Genomic DNA, 17,720 nt, shown 5'->3' with positions numbered 1-17,720 from the left:
GTAGTTTTGATGATTGGGGGGGCTATCATCTACTGCATAACCCCTTCTTTAGCTCTTCTATACATGTACTTCCCTCTACCGATTAGTGGGTGTCCCTTAGTCGCAGTCGTCCTCCTCCACAGTGATCGCGCTGGGGAAACAACGGCACATCACTGCCTGATGTCTGCGTTTTCCTGTTGTTGCTGTTGCTCTTTTGTTGGCCTTCTCCTGTTGCCCTTTTGCTTTGCTTGGGCCGCTTCTTGGTGGGTTCACTTTCTGTGTGTGTTTTTCTTGGTTTTGCTTCATTTTTGGCGAATGTTTTTTATGGGGTGTTGAAAACCACTTTGTTAAACAAACTCGTAGCTATTTTCCTTCCCATCCCCCACCCAACACCCCACCCCTGCCAACGCTTCCTATCTCACACACAAAACGTGCAATTTCTATCATTTGTATTGGCATTTTTTATGGGCGGGTGGAGGCGTTTCAGGCTGTTTTACCTTTTCTAATTATTTGATTGGCGATAAGCGGGACGGGCCCTAAAGTCTGGGCTAAATTGTGTAATATTTCGACCAGGTTAATGGATGACGACGACAATGGCCCTGGCCCTGGCCCTGGCCCTCGCCCTCGCCCCCGAGTGTGGGTTAAGCTTTATGGTCTGTTCGGTCCTTCGCTTTGGTGCCATCTACTTTCGGCGGGCACTGTCTAAGTGCCCTGAATTCCAAATGGTCTCCGTTCCCCTAATCTAATCAAAGTGGAAGGAAAGTGCTCTTGTGCCCGGTTCTGCTGCTGCTGCTTTTTTTTTTTATTTTTTGCGGCGGAAAACAGCTGGTCTTTGGCTTAGTCACCGACCGATTTAAAGAGAATGAAATTGTCAGTGCCCGTAAGTGCCCGTAAAGTTTCCAGCTTTAACTTTTATGAACAGATATTCAATAATGAAAGTCTGTGATTGATTCTTGCAATAATTTACACACACATTTAGTTTTTCACAAGTTTGTCTGGATTCTTGTCTTTTATCTATTACCCAACATTCCCAACAGGTTATCAAAATTAAAAGACTGTTGAAACATTTCCATTATCTTTGAATTAAGAACCCATATTTCATTTCCCGATTACGATTGTCAAACAATCAATGGAAAATCAATTGAAATATTCCGTAATCAGATTATACTTGAAAAATTAACAAATACAATTTATTTGTTGTATTTATTTAAACAAAATTTGTTCAAATATTAAAATTAATTTAAATGATAAAAACAAAAAAATTGTATATTAACATTTTTATATACAAATTAAGTCCTAAAATTTATTTTCAATTTTTATAATAAATTTTTGGGGATTTTTAGGGTGGGATAATGCTAATTTCTATTGAAAAATTTAAAATAAAAGTTATAACTTAAATTTTTATTATAAAAATTGAAAATAAAAACAAATTTTTTATTTTTATCATTTAAATTTAAATTTAATATTTAAAGAAAAAATGGCAAATAAAAGTTTATCCTGTTTTGAAATTTTCCGTGAAAAAAAAAACATATAAATATGTACATATGTATGTTTGTCTAATTTCCCCACTCTTGGTAGTTGTTTTGTGCCTCAATTTTGTTAAACTCATAATTATTATTTGCGGTCCCTGTCTTTAATCAAGCATGATCATTATACATGGAATTACTGCAATAAATGAAAGAACTCTTAGAGGTTCACTCCCCTATATCATGGCTTTAGGTATGGAAACCCGCTTCGTCCTTTTGCTGTATTCTATTATCCACTTGTAAATATAGTAGCCAAATAATCTACAATCTTATTCACACACAAAGGAGGATCTACTACTGCTTACTGCTCCTGCAGAAATTCGGAAACAAGCAAGTGAATACGTGTAGAACTTCATTCAAGTTCAGGCACCCGCATCCTTCATCATTCTTTCATGCCAGCAGGGGCCTGGAGACAGGGGACTCCCCCTAGAATTGCAACACCACGTGCTTCTTCGAGCTAAGGTCAATCTCTCGTGCTGAGTCCGTCCGTGTCTGTCTGTCATTTCAAACGCAACATGTCGCTATGCTTCTGCTTCTGCTTCCGCTTTTCTTTCGCCACAAAATTTGTCTCGTTTGATACCCTTTCCGGTGCTGCCAGAGAAACGTTGGAGCTGCAAGGGTGCGGTGGCTATTGTCTTGGCCTGTTTTCGATGCCCGCGTCAGAAGCGGGTGTCTGTTGGTGACTTTGCTTCAGCCTCCATCCTCCACGCCACCACCTCCGATCGCTCTATCTCGCTCTTTTGCCCGGGGCATGCTTCAACTTTGTTGCCATTGTTTACTTTTTGTTTTAGCGGTAGTTGGCTGCTGCCCTACCACTTGCTCATCTTCGTCTTCCTTTGTCTCTGCTCGATTCTTTTCCTCTGCTCCCCAGAATGCAGCTCCGGAATTACCCTACGGGGAATGGGGTATAACAATTTCGAAATAAACTCTACTAGCAAACGGTATATGTGTGTAGATTCCCCCTTCAAATACGGGTCTGAGCCAACGGTAATCCAACATTCAAGTAAAAGAGAGAAAGACATAAAGGGATACTCTCTACGGAGCATACTCTTCGAAGGAGAAATACAGAAATATCTTTCATTTGGGTACAAATTAGCTTTCCCCATATTGTACGCATAAATACAAATACCTTTTGGGATGTATGATCAATAAAACAGCATTGGCAGCATATTACCTGGAAATAAAAGACAGATTTGTATGTTTATTATATTTTAAGGAACATACAGAAATATGTAAGATCTCTAGAATAAAGGGTATCACGTCCATAGATAAGCCAAAACCAATAGAAGGGAGGATCACTGCAAAGACAGAAACTGCGCAGCAATGCAGTAGAGTCCCGTTCGTTTATTCCTTTCTCTTCACACGAGCGTTCGTATTTGCTGAGAGCGAGAGAGAGAGTCGTCTCAGTATCAGTGCTGCTGATTATGCTTTTTTCCCGTCAGATCTGGCCTTTTTTTGAAGACCAGCGGTAGTTCTGTATTTATTATAAAAAGTTGGCAGCACCGCTCAGCATTGTTGCTGCTGTTTCTAAGAGAACCATAGAATGAAGGATAGAAAGAGAAAGAGAGCTAAGCCGTCGCTTAGCCGCCGCGATTGAAAGAGAGGAGAACACCAAACAACATTTAAATTTTGCTACCCTATCTCCGAATCTCCGCTATTCGAGAAACGATTGCTGCTGAGGAAATTGGCAGCAGACTTAACGGACATCTATTTCCACTGGACGCTGAAAACGCAGTCAGCGTCTTTGCGGCCTCTCTGCTAAAAAGCTTCAACATGCTTCCATATTTACCACTGGAGATCCTTGACAAAGTGTTCGGATACCTGAATGAGAAAGAGCAAGTGAAAGCGGCCCAAGTCCACCCGCAGCTTGGCCGCGCATTTGCTTACCACGTTGGAGGGAATTACAAGCGACTGAATTGCTGCCATTTTGTAGGCGACACTTTTGTACTCCGCTATACGTACGACGAGTTTAGAGTTATTCTGTCACTGTGCGGGTCCACTGTTGTGGATATTTCAATCAAATCTAGTGATGTAACGGATCGAATTGGAGAACTCATAGAAAAGTACTGCATTAACCTCGAATCTGCCTTTATCGAGGTTACAGATGGAAATTTCAACGCGATCAAACGTGTTTTAAGCATGAAAGGGCTACACGATCTTGTCTTGAATTGTTACCGTTATCGCGGATCGGATCTGTTGCAGCACATAAATCCAAACTGCACAAAATTGTGTTTAATGGGAATGACTACGGACCAGGGTAAGAATTACAATTACTTCATAAGCGAATAAGTGCTTGACAAGTGCTTTACATTTTTTCCAGAGGAACATTTAAGGCAACTGACTAATTTGGAAAAACTGGACGTGGAATCTGTCGAATTCCGAAATATTTTCGAAATCTGCTCCCATTTAAGGAAGGATAAAACCGATGCACTTAAGCAGGAATTGGTGAGTGTTTGCTCTGGAGTGGAATTTCGCCGAAATTGAAACCATTTTTATTGCAGATGAACAAACTGCCAAATTCCGAAGTGTGGGACTTGATTACATTGACTGACATCCAGATTTACTGCACATGATTATGAAAATAGATTTGCAAGAATAAAAATCGAATAAAATATCGAAAACCCAACCAAGTCGACCCTCTAGAGTCTGGAGGCAGGCTCCGGTAATAATCCAATGCCAAGGGATAGCCAGAATTTGCAATGCGTGTGAGCGCTCTCTTTTCGGGTCACATTTTGCTCAGTGCAACGGCGCTCTCTCTCAGCAAACATGCCGTCAAAGGGGGCTCTCAGTAGTGCTGAGCGTATAATAAGACCCGAGAGAGAGGGAGTGGACCACCTTTGTACAAGTCGTACAAGTCCCGAGGGTTCATTTTTGTGTTTGTTGCGGAGGGAGAGAGAGGGAGCTATAGAAGGTAACGCATGCACATGCATACATGCATATGTGCGTGCCTGTACAGGGTATGTATCGGAGCGTGTCGATTGAAGTGGAGTGGCGTTCGCCCGAAAAGAGATCTAGTACAGGAGGCGGCAAAATAAGAGAAGGGCATGCACAATTCGTTCTTTCGCGTGCTAGTTTATTGTTTATTTTCGGCCAAAAAGTTAGCTTTGGCAACTGTGTTGCACAGTTGTTGCACCGTTGCCACAGCAAAATGGAAGTGGAAAAGCTGTTACATGGAAAATATTTGTACGACAGGAAATGCGAAAATATTGCAACACAGAAGCAAGGGGGAAATGCATTCCCAGAGACAGGTAGAGAGAGAGAGAGAGAGACAGAGAGGGAGAGATGGATTTCCATTTTGTAAAATTCCCCCCAAACTTTTGTCTTTTTCTCTCTGTGGCTGGCCCCTGTAGATGGGAGGGGGGGATGGGGAATACCGACACGCGTTGTTGTGAGGGAAATGGTTTTAGTTTTGTTTCAGTTTCACTTTTCCCCTCGCAGATAGTTTTTGTGCAGATATTGTATGTGTGTCAAGGTACGGTAGTTAAATGGGTTAGTTTTTGGGCGAAAAATGAAATAACATATAAACACCTGTCCCTAAAACACACTTGAGTGTTTTTAATGGCACACCTGTAACCTTTTCCTGCCCCCTCGCCCACCTCTTGACCGGTAATTAATATAATATTCTGTGGCTATCGGAGTTTTGTGTTTTTTTTTAGCAGCGGCCAGCGGGTTCATTAAAATGCCAAACAAAGTAAATAAACTCCTGCGTAACATAAAAAAAACAAATAAACCTATTTATATACCGACTAAGGACATACCCTATGAGCTTTCTTTGGGTATAATTATCAGTATAAATACTATTGCCTACTGTTTCGGCTAGGGATACGATTAGGCCACTTTCTGTTGCCCATATACCCTTTAGAATCCACAATTACAGGGTATGCACATACACACTTGATCATAATAATAGGTACACCTTGAAGCTTTTCATTAATAATTAGTTTTATCGTACTTTAAGTGTTGAAAACAAAATTTTGTTTGGTATGTTTTATTTGTCAATGTATTGCAGTTCCGTGACAAAAAAAATGAAACAGGGAAACCGCCGAATAACAGAGCTTTAAGCGAAATTGCGAGTTGACATCACATTATGGCTGATCAAAATAATAGGTACAGTGTCAGTAAATTTTGAATATCAAGTGAATAATTTGGAAATTCTTGACTTTTTGGCAATTAAACATCCATTTCATTTAACAACAGTCTAAATATAAACAAATAATTATTTTTTTCTTACAAGAATAGGCCGAAAGTATTATTGTACAGCCCAATTGGCTCTTAGTCTGAAAAAAGAAGGCCAATCTCTTCGGGCCATTGCCAAATTAATGAAAAGATCTCATAATTTTGTTACAATGCTTTAAAATCAAACCTAGTCAGGAAACTCGCGGAAAGCCACAGACAACAACCATAACACTTGACCACTACATACTTTTCTTTGAGGAATAAGGACCCATTTAAGTCGTCAAAGGCTATTGCATCAGAAAGTGCACTAGAAGTTAGTGCTCCAACGATCCGTAGACGGCTACAACAAGCCAGCGTTCCAAGGAGAATAGAAAGAAAGGTCCCACTTACGCGTCAAAAGAATCTAGCCATGGGGCAAACTTTTGCTAAAGATCATAAAGACTGCGCAGGATGCGCCGGAGAGAAAAAGTGGAGAAGCCTTTTTTGGAGCGACGAAACTAAAATAAATTTATTAGGGAATGAATGTGAAAACAATGTAGGAAGCCCTAAACGAAAGAGTTTTGATCCATGTTTCAAAAAAAAAAATGTCTCAAACATGGAGGTGCCAGTTAAAGATATGGGGCTGCTCATCCTGGTACGGCGTAGGTCCATTTTTCCTGACAACGAACAGAATGGACGCTGAGCAATACAAACCCAGATTGCACACAGTTATGCTGAAGAAAACATGAGTTTCCATTGGGTATTTAAGTAATATAACGACCCAAGGCACACATCTAAGCTTTTGACCAACTTTTTTGAGGACCAAACAATAGACGTTTTAAAGTGGCTTCCTAAATTTTCCGACTTAAATCCAATCGAAAACTTGTGGGGAGATTTACGAAACAAAATTAGCTAAGTTTTCATTTTCAAATAATTAAAAATTATGCGAGGGCGTCCAAAAATTGTGGTATGAGACACCTGCCAGACGCTTATTACAAGTACGCCAAAAATAATTATAAAGGTGACAAAAAATAAAGGTGGACACATCGGATATTGACTATAGATCCCATTTAGGCAACAAAAAAATAATAATAATCAGTTAACAAACTTTTTTCATAACAAAACTTGAAGTGTACCTATTATTTTGAGCAGCCTGACATTGACTCTGAAGTACAAATTGCTCTCTTTTCTTTTATAACATTATCCTATAATATAATAAAGTTTATTTTATTGAAAGCAAATACTGTTGGTATAATTGAGAACTAATTTTAAGTTTCAAATATTGAATACAACTGCTTTTTGTTATGTTAAAGTTTACGTAGATGTGTGTACCTATTATTATGATCAAGTGTGTAGGTGAACAAGTTAAAGATCGCTCAGTCCCAAATTTAACATTATTTTCTGCTGCGGATGGCTCTCTCTTAATGATTCTCGTTTTTTGGTCCGAGATTTTTGTGTGTTTGTATTTCGGCACACAAATTTCGTTTTAATTGAATTTTCCTCTTTGGTTTTTATTGAAATTACATTTTTAATGGCATAAATATTTCAGCAGTTTGTTTTCGTTGTGTGGCGGGGGGGCGGGGGGGTTTTTTTATGGTCTTGTCAATTGTCGCTCAGCAAATTGTTAATAATACATGTGCGTTTAAAAATACTTTAATGGTTTCCATATTGCCTCTGATTACGAGAATCCCATCAAATATAGATCGAAAGAGTGTGAGATATCAGTCAAAAAAGTATCCCAAAGAGATTTCTTGGAATCTTGGCGGAGACACAGATATCTATATTTTGGTCACCAGAAAGATACAGAGATTCATCCCATAAAGGGAGTTCGCTTGTTCCCCCATACCCCATTGGGAATCCATCTTTTGTTCTCCTCTCAACTCTCAACACAACGCCATTGTTTTTCGTCTTTAATTCGATTTTCCACAATTGAAATTCGCACACACAATATTCCATTGAATTGATATCAATTTCATTTGTATTTTCATTGTATTTATAAATAATTACGTTTTCCTTTGGACGAGTACGTGAATATCATTTATGATTTATTGCCAGCCGAAGTAGCTTTAAACTATCAGCATGGTCAGCACTTTATATCAGCTTTAAAGCTTATCAGACAAAAGTTGTGGTGGAGACAAGAAAACAGTAATCAGAACACAGTACGAACCCGCGAGGGGACCGACTAGATGGATGCCCTGTACTGTACTGCTAAACACTGCCTTCCGAGCATGGGTAGCATTTCCGGCACAGCTGTTTGTTGGGCAGCACTGGCCGCAGGCGCTCCGCTTTAAATCGGTTATATGCTGTGAAATGTTTTCCCTGTCCATTTCGATTGCAATTTTCATCAACTAGTTTCCATAAATACGGCCACACATTCCACAAAATACATTTTCTAGGGCACCGCCACCAAATATTGACCCATGCCACATTTTGAGGTGACTAATTGGCAACGTAAGCGATGGGGAAAAACCCAAACCGACGCATGAAATTTATAACATTTTATGGCCAATTAGTGGGCATCCCATAAACTGTTTCTCCTGCTCCCTCTCCTGCCATAAAATGTGGCCTAGAAGACCAACAAACACAAAAATACAAAAATGTTTTCACAGACAGAGAGAGAGAGAGAGAGGGAGAGAGAGAGAGGGGGCGCGAGAGAGAGGTGAAAACCAAAGAGAATTCTCTTTGAAATGCGTTTCAATTTCGAATTGGAACCAATTACGGGCCCGGCAAATAATTCTCAAAGCAATTCTCATTCGAGTCTCAAGCAGAGGAATGGTCTTTTTTTTTTCTTTTTTACTTTTTTTTCTTTTTTGTTAAATGACCAACAATTTTCAAGAGTTTTTTGCTTCCTTTTTTAGCCGCCGTGATTTCTAGGTCTCTCCTTCCTCTTGGCCCCGGCTCTTTGGCACTCGTTTAAGGCTATTAACAGCTTGTCAAAGCCATGGCCAAAGTCGTGAGTTATTAAAGAAAAAGGAGAACAAAAAATCAGTGAATGGTCTTGAGAGCACCTGGGCTCTGGGGCTGGAGGAGGCTGCTGCACAGGAGAGGAGAGAGAGAGAGAGGAGAACGGGTGGCGGTGCCGGTAGTGAAACGAAAAACTGAATGAGAACTCCTCTCTCTGTCTCTCCAACCCATTCATTTCTCTCTCCCTATCTGTCTTTCTTTATGGGGGCCCGAAAAAAGTTTTAACTTCTGCATCGCGTGGCCTGGCTTCCTGCCTTCCTGCCTTTCCTTTTTATCTCTCCTTTTTGGCCACCCTCTTTATGGCTCTGAGTACTTCCTTGCGTCCTCCCTTTGCTTGTGCTTCTGGTTCTGCTTCTTGGTAATTTTACAACTAGCGCACTTTTGCACTTACGCCGCGCCATGGAAATGCGATTGCAACTCAAGTACTAAAACGTCACAGAACCATACACAAATATACCATCTATGTACATACATATGTATATGGCAGCGTACAGTGCGCGACAAGGCCTTAGGGCACAGCCAGGGCCTTCTCATAGGAGTACTCCCCAACGGGTGGGCACGGTCTTTGAACGACTCTTCTAATGAGCAAAAAGATACACTCTTCTGGATCCAAAATTTAGATCAATTATCACAGATTTATTGTCCAAAAATCAGAGCTGGCTCTGCAAGGTGGGGGCCTGGTCTCCCCCCTAAAATTATTTACCACCCATGGACCTTTGGGGCACACCTCGAACGTGGATGGTTTACTTTTCGAGTACGTCTTTATGCTCCTTTAGAATGAATGAGCTTCGATCTACATACTTTTCATGTGGCCGTATCTTCGGTACTTTCCTGGAGAATGCACGAACGGCCACACTTACGGTTTAATAATCTAAGCTAGGGATATATGTGGGTTCTAATGGGGCTGCCGTACTACTGATAGGGGTTATCCTACCACAAAAGTGGTTCTTGTATATATTTGTTTATATTTTTAGTAGGATGCCCTTCCTTTGAGGAATATTGTACTGTTTGGAAGACTGAAAAATCAGCTGATCAATCGAGGAACAAAAAGCCAGTCACATGTCAACGAATGGAGCTGCGATATTGATTTGCAGCGACACTACAATTGCGATACGCACTGTTGAGTACCAACGCACGAGTGTGTACATATATCTATGTATAATTCTTGTATCTGGCTGGCTGGCTGGCAGTCACGGGTCTATTTCAGTTAATTATCGCACACACAAGCAGCGGCAGCGGCAGCAGCAGCAGCAGGTTGGGCCCGCGGGGTGGGCCGTGTGGAGGCCGCGTGCCCCCCTCATTGACTGACATTTCGCCTCGATAAATGATCTAATGAAAAAACAAGTTGAATTTGAATTGTTGTTTCTGTTGCCTGTTGCCTGTTGCCCGTTGCCCGTTGCCTTTGTTATTGCTTTTGTTGGCTTCGAAGCCAAAGAGAGATAGAGCCATATTATGACAACGTCTATATATAGTCGTAGTCCCAAAAATCCGATCGTATGCGCTTTATAGATATACCACTTTGGGTCCATCTTTCTCTATTTGTTTTTTTTGGGGATATTTTCGGATAAATGCTGGGGGGATGATGGATCCAACATATTGTATGCGGTTTCTGGTTAGCGAATGGTAGCATCTGTAATCCCTAGGTGTGGCACAAACAATCGATGGATGTATTTTGAAGTATTCTTCTTCTATATCCCCAAGATGGAATCCATCTCATAAATAAAACTCTAAAAACCATCAAATCTGATATATTTCTATTAATTTGTCATTTATTAAGTATCTAATCTGCTATTTGTTTATAGATCTATTCTCTGCTATTAATAATGATATTCTCTGGAAAGTCTACAGAGTCTTGTGGCTCGCGGGCCATTCCCCTGATAGCGGCCTGGTCATTTGCGATATGAAATATCATTCAACTAAAATCCCGTGACCACAAGAAAATGGTTACAAAATATGCGCCATACGAATGCCATTCGAACGACGTTTCATTTTATAATTTGTTTGGGAAGGTGGGCAGGGGTGGCTAGGGGGCTGGGGGGCTAAGGGGCTGGCTAATCATATCTCGAGGAACATACATATGACTGCTGGAAGTGCCTGAATGGCAGACAAGCCTTTGTTTTAGCATGCCACATGCCGTTAAATAATCACGAAGCAAAGTGGCAACAAAATAACATATACCAAATACAAATACAAATACATATGTACAGTGTGTGTGTGTGTGTGTGTGTGTGTGTGTGCAGAAGGAATTCCTTCTCTCTATTCAATTCTGGCTCTTTATCTGCCGACGACTGCGTTGACATTTTCTGTTCTGTTTTTGGTTTTTTTTTTTAAACTATCGCACAAATCAGCAACAAAAAAAAAGGAGGAAAAAATATAACAAAAGTCGGTAAAAAAAAAAAGAGTGTAGAAAAAGCGTGAAATATGCCTCACGCACGAGGAGGGGGGCACAGCAGAAATTGCGTGGCATGGTGTGTGGCATGGTGTGGCGTGGCGTGGCGACGGGGTCATCAACTGTTTGAGAGACCCCCGTTTGGGCCAAAAACAACAAACATTATGGCCGCCGCAATAATAAATAGCAACAATAATAAGCCCCAAAGACAAAAAGAAGAAAAAAAACAGTAGAAAAATGATAGAGAAACAACAAGAAGCGGCCCAAGAGGAGTGCAGAGCCGAGGGGGGGCTGGAACAAAAGACCAGAAGTTTGATTAATGGGGTTTAAAGGGGTGTACCTACAAGAAGAGGGTAGGGGGGAGGGGACAGAACAGAAAAGAAAAGAGGACTGGACTGGAGTGGAGTGGAGTGGAGTAAAGCCGGCTTTCAGTTCTATGGCCTCCTCCTCTCAGAGGTCGGGCAGAAATGAATGAAAAGTTATGGAAAAGTTATGCTGTGGCTCAAAACAAGGAAATTGCTCTCAAGATGGCAGCAGGCGGGCCCCCAGTGCTGCCGTCTAATTGCCGCTGAGCCAGCGACAGGCAAAGAGAGGTTTACTCTCGCTGGGGATTGAGGTTACAGAAGATGAAATTGTATCCGGCAGTTAAAGATATAAAGATAGATTCTTGGACTTAGCCCGGCGCGAATTACTAATCGAAATCGAAATCAAAGCTCAAAGAAGAGAAAGTGTTAATTAGAGAAAAACTGTATACGATTCTTGATGGAAATTGTGATTCGCATATAAGCGATATTATGATAATATGCAATGCAAATATCGAATCACATATCTATCATAATATTTTCACAATTATCCACTGAAAGAATCTATTTTACTGGAACTATTTCTAAGCATGGAAATAACGAGCAATAAAGCCCAACTTGAAAAGACATTTCTTGACACCTAGGGGTATTATTTCTAGGTGATTTTTTGATGGAAATTCAACCAAAGACTGTCCAGTAAAATGTTGCCTGAGGGAGGGGGGGGGGGGGGGGGGGGGGGGGGGAGCCACCAAAAAGCTGTTCTATGACTTGATGGACACTTTCACCTGCAATTTTCGGTAGTCGGGGTAGTGATGGAAAGACCATCCCAAATGGCATTATTTTAACGAATTACCGGGTCAGATCTCTCTACCCTTTTGAACCCCCTATCGCATAAAAAAGAAAACAAGAATCAAACAGAAACGGGAAGGCAATAAAAACAAAAACAACAAAAAAAAACGAAAAACGAACAACTTTTGGGAGCTTTCGAGCTATTAGCCGGCAATTAAAACGGCAAATGAACTTTCAACTCGCCAAAAAAAAAACCAACAAACCCCCAAAGACCTAAAAAAACCCAAAAAAACAAAAACAAAACAAACGAGAGGAAAGGAAACGGAGAAGAAGCCAAAAAACTAAACCAAGCCAAAGAAAGTCAATAAAACAAAAGTCAAACAAAAAGCAAAACAAAAGCAAAACAAAGCCAAGTTACAGCCACACAAATTAGTAAACAAAAGCACAATTGTTTGTCAAGTCTGTTTAAGGGCGTGGCAGAGGCGTGGGCGGTACGGGGCTCGAGTTTCAGAGGCGTGGGCGTGGGACTTTTAAGCCCCGCACGCAAAAATTTCAAACTAGAAAACTTTTTTTTGTCAATTGTTGTTCTGGCGGCTGTTGGGCAATTTTCGGGCGCTGCAAAAAAACAAGACACGACTATATGATACCCATCAGATACAGAGATCTGAAATATCTGCCACTTTTGCATTCCTTGATGAGAGAAATCCTGTTTTAGGTGGAACCCCATATACCCTAGCACTCTTTTGATTACAGGGTATAAACAGAATAGATAAAAAAGACATGGAGAACACCGAGAGACGGCAAACAGAACGAGAGGGAGCGACAGAGATGAAACAATACCGAAATGGAAACTGGTTCAAAACTTGTACTCTTTTCGGCAGCAGCCCCGGTAGTAGCTTTCGAGGCAGGCCAACAACCAGGCCGGGACGGGCCGGGCCGGGCCCCGAGACCACCAGAACAAGTCCATTTTTGTTGTTGTTTTGCGAGGGGCTGGCGGGGCTAATTCGCATAGAAATTTGATATGGCTAAATTAGAGGCCATCTCGAGAGAGAGAGAGAGAGAGAGAGAGGAGGAGGAGACAAAAGTTTGGAAGAAGGTCAACAGAGTTGATGCTGAATTTTGATAGCCGAGTGATTTGATGGAAACATAACCCAGGAGGCATCCTCTCGGTGATACTCTGTGAGTTCTATGTAGTTATTGGCTATAACAGAAAAGAGCTATCCGCAACAGTAGTAACGGCCACACAATCCCTTTCCGTTTGACATTAATTATTTCTATCATCCAGCAATGCCATCCCTATTCTTAACAAAACAAAGATCATAGAATAGAGTATTCCCCCAACAATAGCCTATGGGGGCGAAGGAGATAGGGAGCCTTATCTAATCAAAATGTATTCTTTAGAGTACGATTCCAAGAATTGTTCAAATTTGTATGCGATATGAATTCCTGTTGCGTTCAGAATTCACCCTCTATTTCCCTGAGGGGCAATCATCATCATCATCATCTCTCAAGATTGTACAATGGAGAGTCAGAGAGAGAGAGAGGAGACTGACAAAAGTCTTTTGTGTCCAGAGTATTCCTCCATCGCCATCTCCATCTCCACTCCACTCCATCTCCATCTCCACTCCTGTTCTCTGTCGTACTCTGCTTTGCATTTGGCCAGGCCAATTCGCACGGCACTAATTGAATTAGTTAACTGACTTTTGAGTCAGTTTCCATCATCTTCATCTTTCTCGAAATGGGTACCGTTAAACGGGCAAGAACTTGCACTAGAATGCAAAGTGCGCAATTAACAAGTTTGCTGCACCAAAGCCCTGGGGTTAAGGTGGGAGGAGCGAAGACGGGGCACATAACGGGTTAATAAGCAAACGCAATCGGAAGACAAGTCGAGCATTGAATGCCCTTTCAAAATGTAGCGTCTTTGCTTTTGTTTGCCTAAATGCTCGTTCGGATATGGCATTCCGCTGGCAGTCATCGTACCCTGCAGGGTCGGAAAGGGTATTAAGCCAGACAGACTCAAGGGTCTCCCCACTGGGGTCTGTCTGGTTGGTTCTGGTCAGGTCTGGTTTTAGTGACTGGGTTTCTGGTGCGCCAGCTGCTGGCCGCCTCGCGTTGTGCACACAAATTGAACAGCTGTGTTTATAGAGTCGAGGAGGCAGGGGTGCCCCCCCCCCCCCCCCCCTCCCTTCTGACTTCCTCAATGTCAAATTTCCCAGCAAGAAAGGCATTGAGTTTCAAACAAAATGTCAAGTATTTTCCCCAACAGATGGACCGACCCGACCACAAAAAAAATTCCCAAAACCAAACGGATACAGAGGGAGAGAGAGAAAAAGTCCTTGACCAATAAATCCCCCTCTCATTCACCCGCGCGCTCACTTAATAAATTAAAGTCCAACCAAAAGGCCGTCGCTGATTAGTTAGTTATTGCTCCCTCTCTCTCTCCCTCTCCCCCTCTCTCTCTCACGCTTGTCAGGTAAATAACAAAGTTGAACAAATTACGTCAGGCTCGAATCGAATCGAATCGACTCGGAATGGGCCAATAAAAAAATTTGCAAATCAATGCAAATGACGGGGAGAGTGAAGGGGAAGGGGAAAGGGGGGAGGGGAGCCAACAGAAAGCAAAATTAATTAACTAAAGTGAGAGCTAGAGAGACGGGCAGACGGGGAGACAGGGCGACAGGGAGAGAGCAAAAGAACCGCAAAAGATGTCAGTGTGTCACAAGGATGCCAATAAACGGGTTCCGTTCCGTTCCATTCCCTCTTTCGCGATTCTCGTTTCTTCTTTCGATTTTGAATATTAGACAAATTGATGTTTGTTTGGGTGCGAGCGAAACAGGAAAAACAAGAAAGAGTACAAAAAGCAGACGCCAGAGCGACACAAGGATGCTCTATAATTATTTTTCTAGATGAATTCATGTATAAGCTAGATTCTCAGACTAGACTGTGGTTAAAACTGTGTAATATATCAAGGGACAGCAGATAAATGAGCCACAAATAGAGCTATGATTCATTGCAACAATGTTGTGGTGGAGCACTCAATACGAAAGGAAATGATTCAAATGGTGATTAAAATGATTCAATGTCTTACACATACAGATATTCATTCCTTAAGCTCTTGGTAATGATATTTTTCATCTATTCGGAATATCTAGAGACCCTCTGTATACTCTTTTCCTCTATTCATACATGTGTGTGAAGTTTGCCTATCCCCTTTTTAATGAAAGTGCAGCAGTGGCAGCGGTGGCGGCGGCAGCGGCAACAGACAGCAACAAGTTGCACTTGCAACACGGCAGCCTGTGCAGTGAGGCATGCAACATATGGAGGGAGGGAGATAGAGTGGGGGAGCTGTATAGGTACTTGTATAGGGTATGCCATGCTTTAGAATCTTTAGTTTAATGATTTGTAACCGGTTTTCGAGAGTCGACTCCCATGAGAGGCTGTTGCCGCTGCCGCTGCCGCCGCTGCTGCAGTTGCTGTTGCAGAGGGTTATTTGTGCCATACTCTTTGTCTGCTCTGTCCTCCGTCTGCTGTCCGCCTCTGTTTAATTACACTTTTTTTCAGTGAACAAATAAAAAATAATAATAATAGTAGCGGAAGTTATACAAAAGCCGCAGAACCGGCTATATAACACAGAAAAAAAAAACAAGGGTTGAGATAAGCCAAAGAACATGTGGGGAAAAGGGAGGCCGAATGACAGAGGAGAAGCAAAGAGAAGCCGCATATGACATGTGACAAAAGCTGACGAGACCACGGGTTTAACAACATATAACGGCTCTCTTCACACTGTTCCTTCGCCCGAACCGTTATATGCATGATGGCTGTTATATATGTATACACAAGTATACTTATGTGTTTTCATCACCAACCGGACTTCCATAGCCTCCCCCCATGAAAACGCACACAAAAATTTCCTAATGCAGCAACAAAAAATGTCCCCCATGAAATAAGGAAAGACTGCTTTCCTCACCAGTCTCCAGCAAATGTCCCCCGACCCACACATGCAAGATCATCAAAAATTCCAATGCCGCCGTCTATTGTATTCCCGGCAGGGACTTTCGGCAATAAAAGATCACTTCAATTGCGCAAAATGCTTTGCAGAGAGAGCTCGATCTAAACAAATTGTTCTTTTGAATATTCCTTCTTGCCACATCCTTCTTGATTAGCTGCTTTCATTACTACACAGACTTCACACAGCCTGCATAGAATCCGTGTGTGCATATGTATGCATGTAATTCCCGAATGTAAACACAAAATTTCCCAAATGTCCCCTTCTCCGCGTTTGAGAGCAGCTTACCTTCAAAATGAACGAAGATGGTGAAGAAGACGAAAGGCCGACAACTGCCATTCAGTTCCAATTGCAGTCTCCTCAGTGTTTTTTTTTTGCGTTTATTCCGCTTTTTTGTTGCAGCACAAGTGGCAAGTGGGCTGCCTTCAATCAAATTGAATCAAATCACACAAAAAACAAAACTGCAAATTGTAAAAAAAAATTGTATTTATTATAGACATTGAGACTTGGCACACACTTTCTTCACAGCACAGATAGAGCACAGAGCACAAAAAATAATTGGCTAGATTTTTCTCTTTCTTTCGCTTCTTCCGACGGTGGAGTGGACGATGGAACAGCTGGCCCGACTTGAACACACATTTTGCACGGTGGACACCAGGCCGTAAAAAAAACTTTCGCTCAAAAACGGATGCAGCCGCCCAGTCGCTCGGCCAATAAGAAATGCTAGTTGCAGGGGGAGATTGGGGGGCGACACTCAGTCGGGGGCGATGCCGCCTAACTGGTTTCTTGTAACAGGAATTTCGGCGTAGCAGAGGGATAGTAGGTGGCTAAAGAGCGACAGGGCCAGGGGGACGGGAGCGGGAAGCGGGGACATGGCCGTGTTGAATTTTCATTAATTTGCACATTTCCGCCTTTTATTTTATTGGAATTCTCCACCACCTGACTTATTTACGAGTTGTTCTAATTTATTTACTTGGCCCACAAACAAACAATTTTATTTTTCTCCGCACTTTCTTTTGGCATTTATTTACGGCCCCAAAAGTGATCTTCCTTTTCGTTTCCTCTTCTCTTTTGCTATTTTTAACAGAACACACGCACACCGCAACCACACACACACGCAAACACGCAAGCACCTACACGCACACAGAAACACCCACTGCACTGGCTGCGCTCAGGTGAAAATTAGTGCAGAGATCTTCTGTATTGTTTGCTGATCGTACAAATAACTTTGGTTTCTTTCGCATGCGCGTACATTTTGATTTGTTCAAACCGCGCACAACGCGAGAGCAACAAGCAGTGTTGAAAAAACGAGCTTAGCCCACTCAAGCCCCCCTTAATTTAAGCAGTATAACAACTTGAGTTGAGCCGGGGAAAATAATGCTAATAATATTAATAATAATAATTGCTCTTGTAGATTCACCCATTCCTTTACCTTTGCTTAAAAAAGAACCACGATATCTTTCACCTAAGCTGCGTTAAAATTGTTCAAGATTCATAATTTTCGGGGAGTGTTTTTTAATGCGCAGTGGTCGACAATGGGTTAATGTGCCTTGTCCACTATTTGAAATCATATTCCTCAATTTCGATATTCGATTTAATATTGCTGGCTA

At 41.8% G+C, this 17,720-nt stretch overlaps 1 long non-coding RNA gene across 1 annotated transcript in view; it reads right to left on the bottom strand.

Moving 5' to 3' along the window:
• The window catches only part of LOC113566660, a 41,996-nt gene extending 24,646 nt beyond the window's left edge, over positions 1-17,350 (bottom strand). The window contains exons 1-3 of the long non-coding RNA XR_003409185.1: positions 17,248-17,350; positions 16,399-16,571; positions 2,635-2,679 (exon numbers count right to left, since the gene is read on the bottom strand). This is a non-coding gene — a long non-coding RNA (uncharacterized LOC113566660). The remainder of the gene's footprint in view (positions 1-2,634; positions 2,680-16,398; positions 16,572-17,247) is intronic.
• Between the last annotated feature and the right edge of the window lie 370 nt (positions 17,351-17,720).

Source organism: Drosophila persimilis, unplaced genomic scaffold (genome assembly GCF_003286085.1).
Source record: "Drosophila persimilis strain 14011-0111.01,24,50 unplaced genomic scaffold, DperRS2 tig00000808-arrow-arrow-pilon, whole genome shotgun sequence".
Taxonomy (NCBI): domain Eukaryota; kingdom Metazoa; phylum Arthropoda; class Insecta; order Diptera; family Drosophilidae; genus Drosophila; species Drosophila persimilis.
This window is presented reverse-complemented; position numbering and strand designations above follow the sequence as displayed.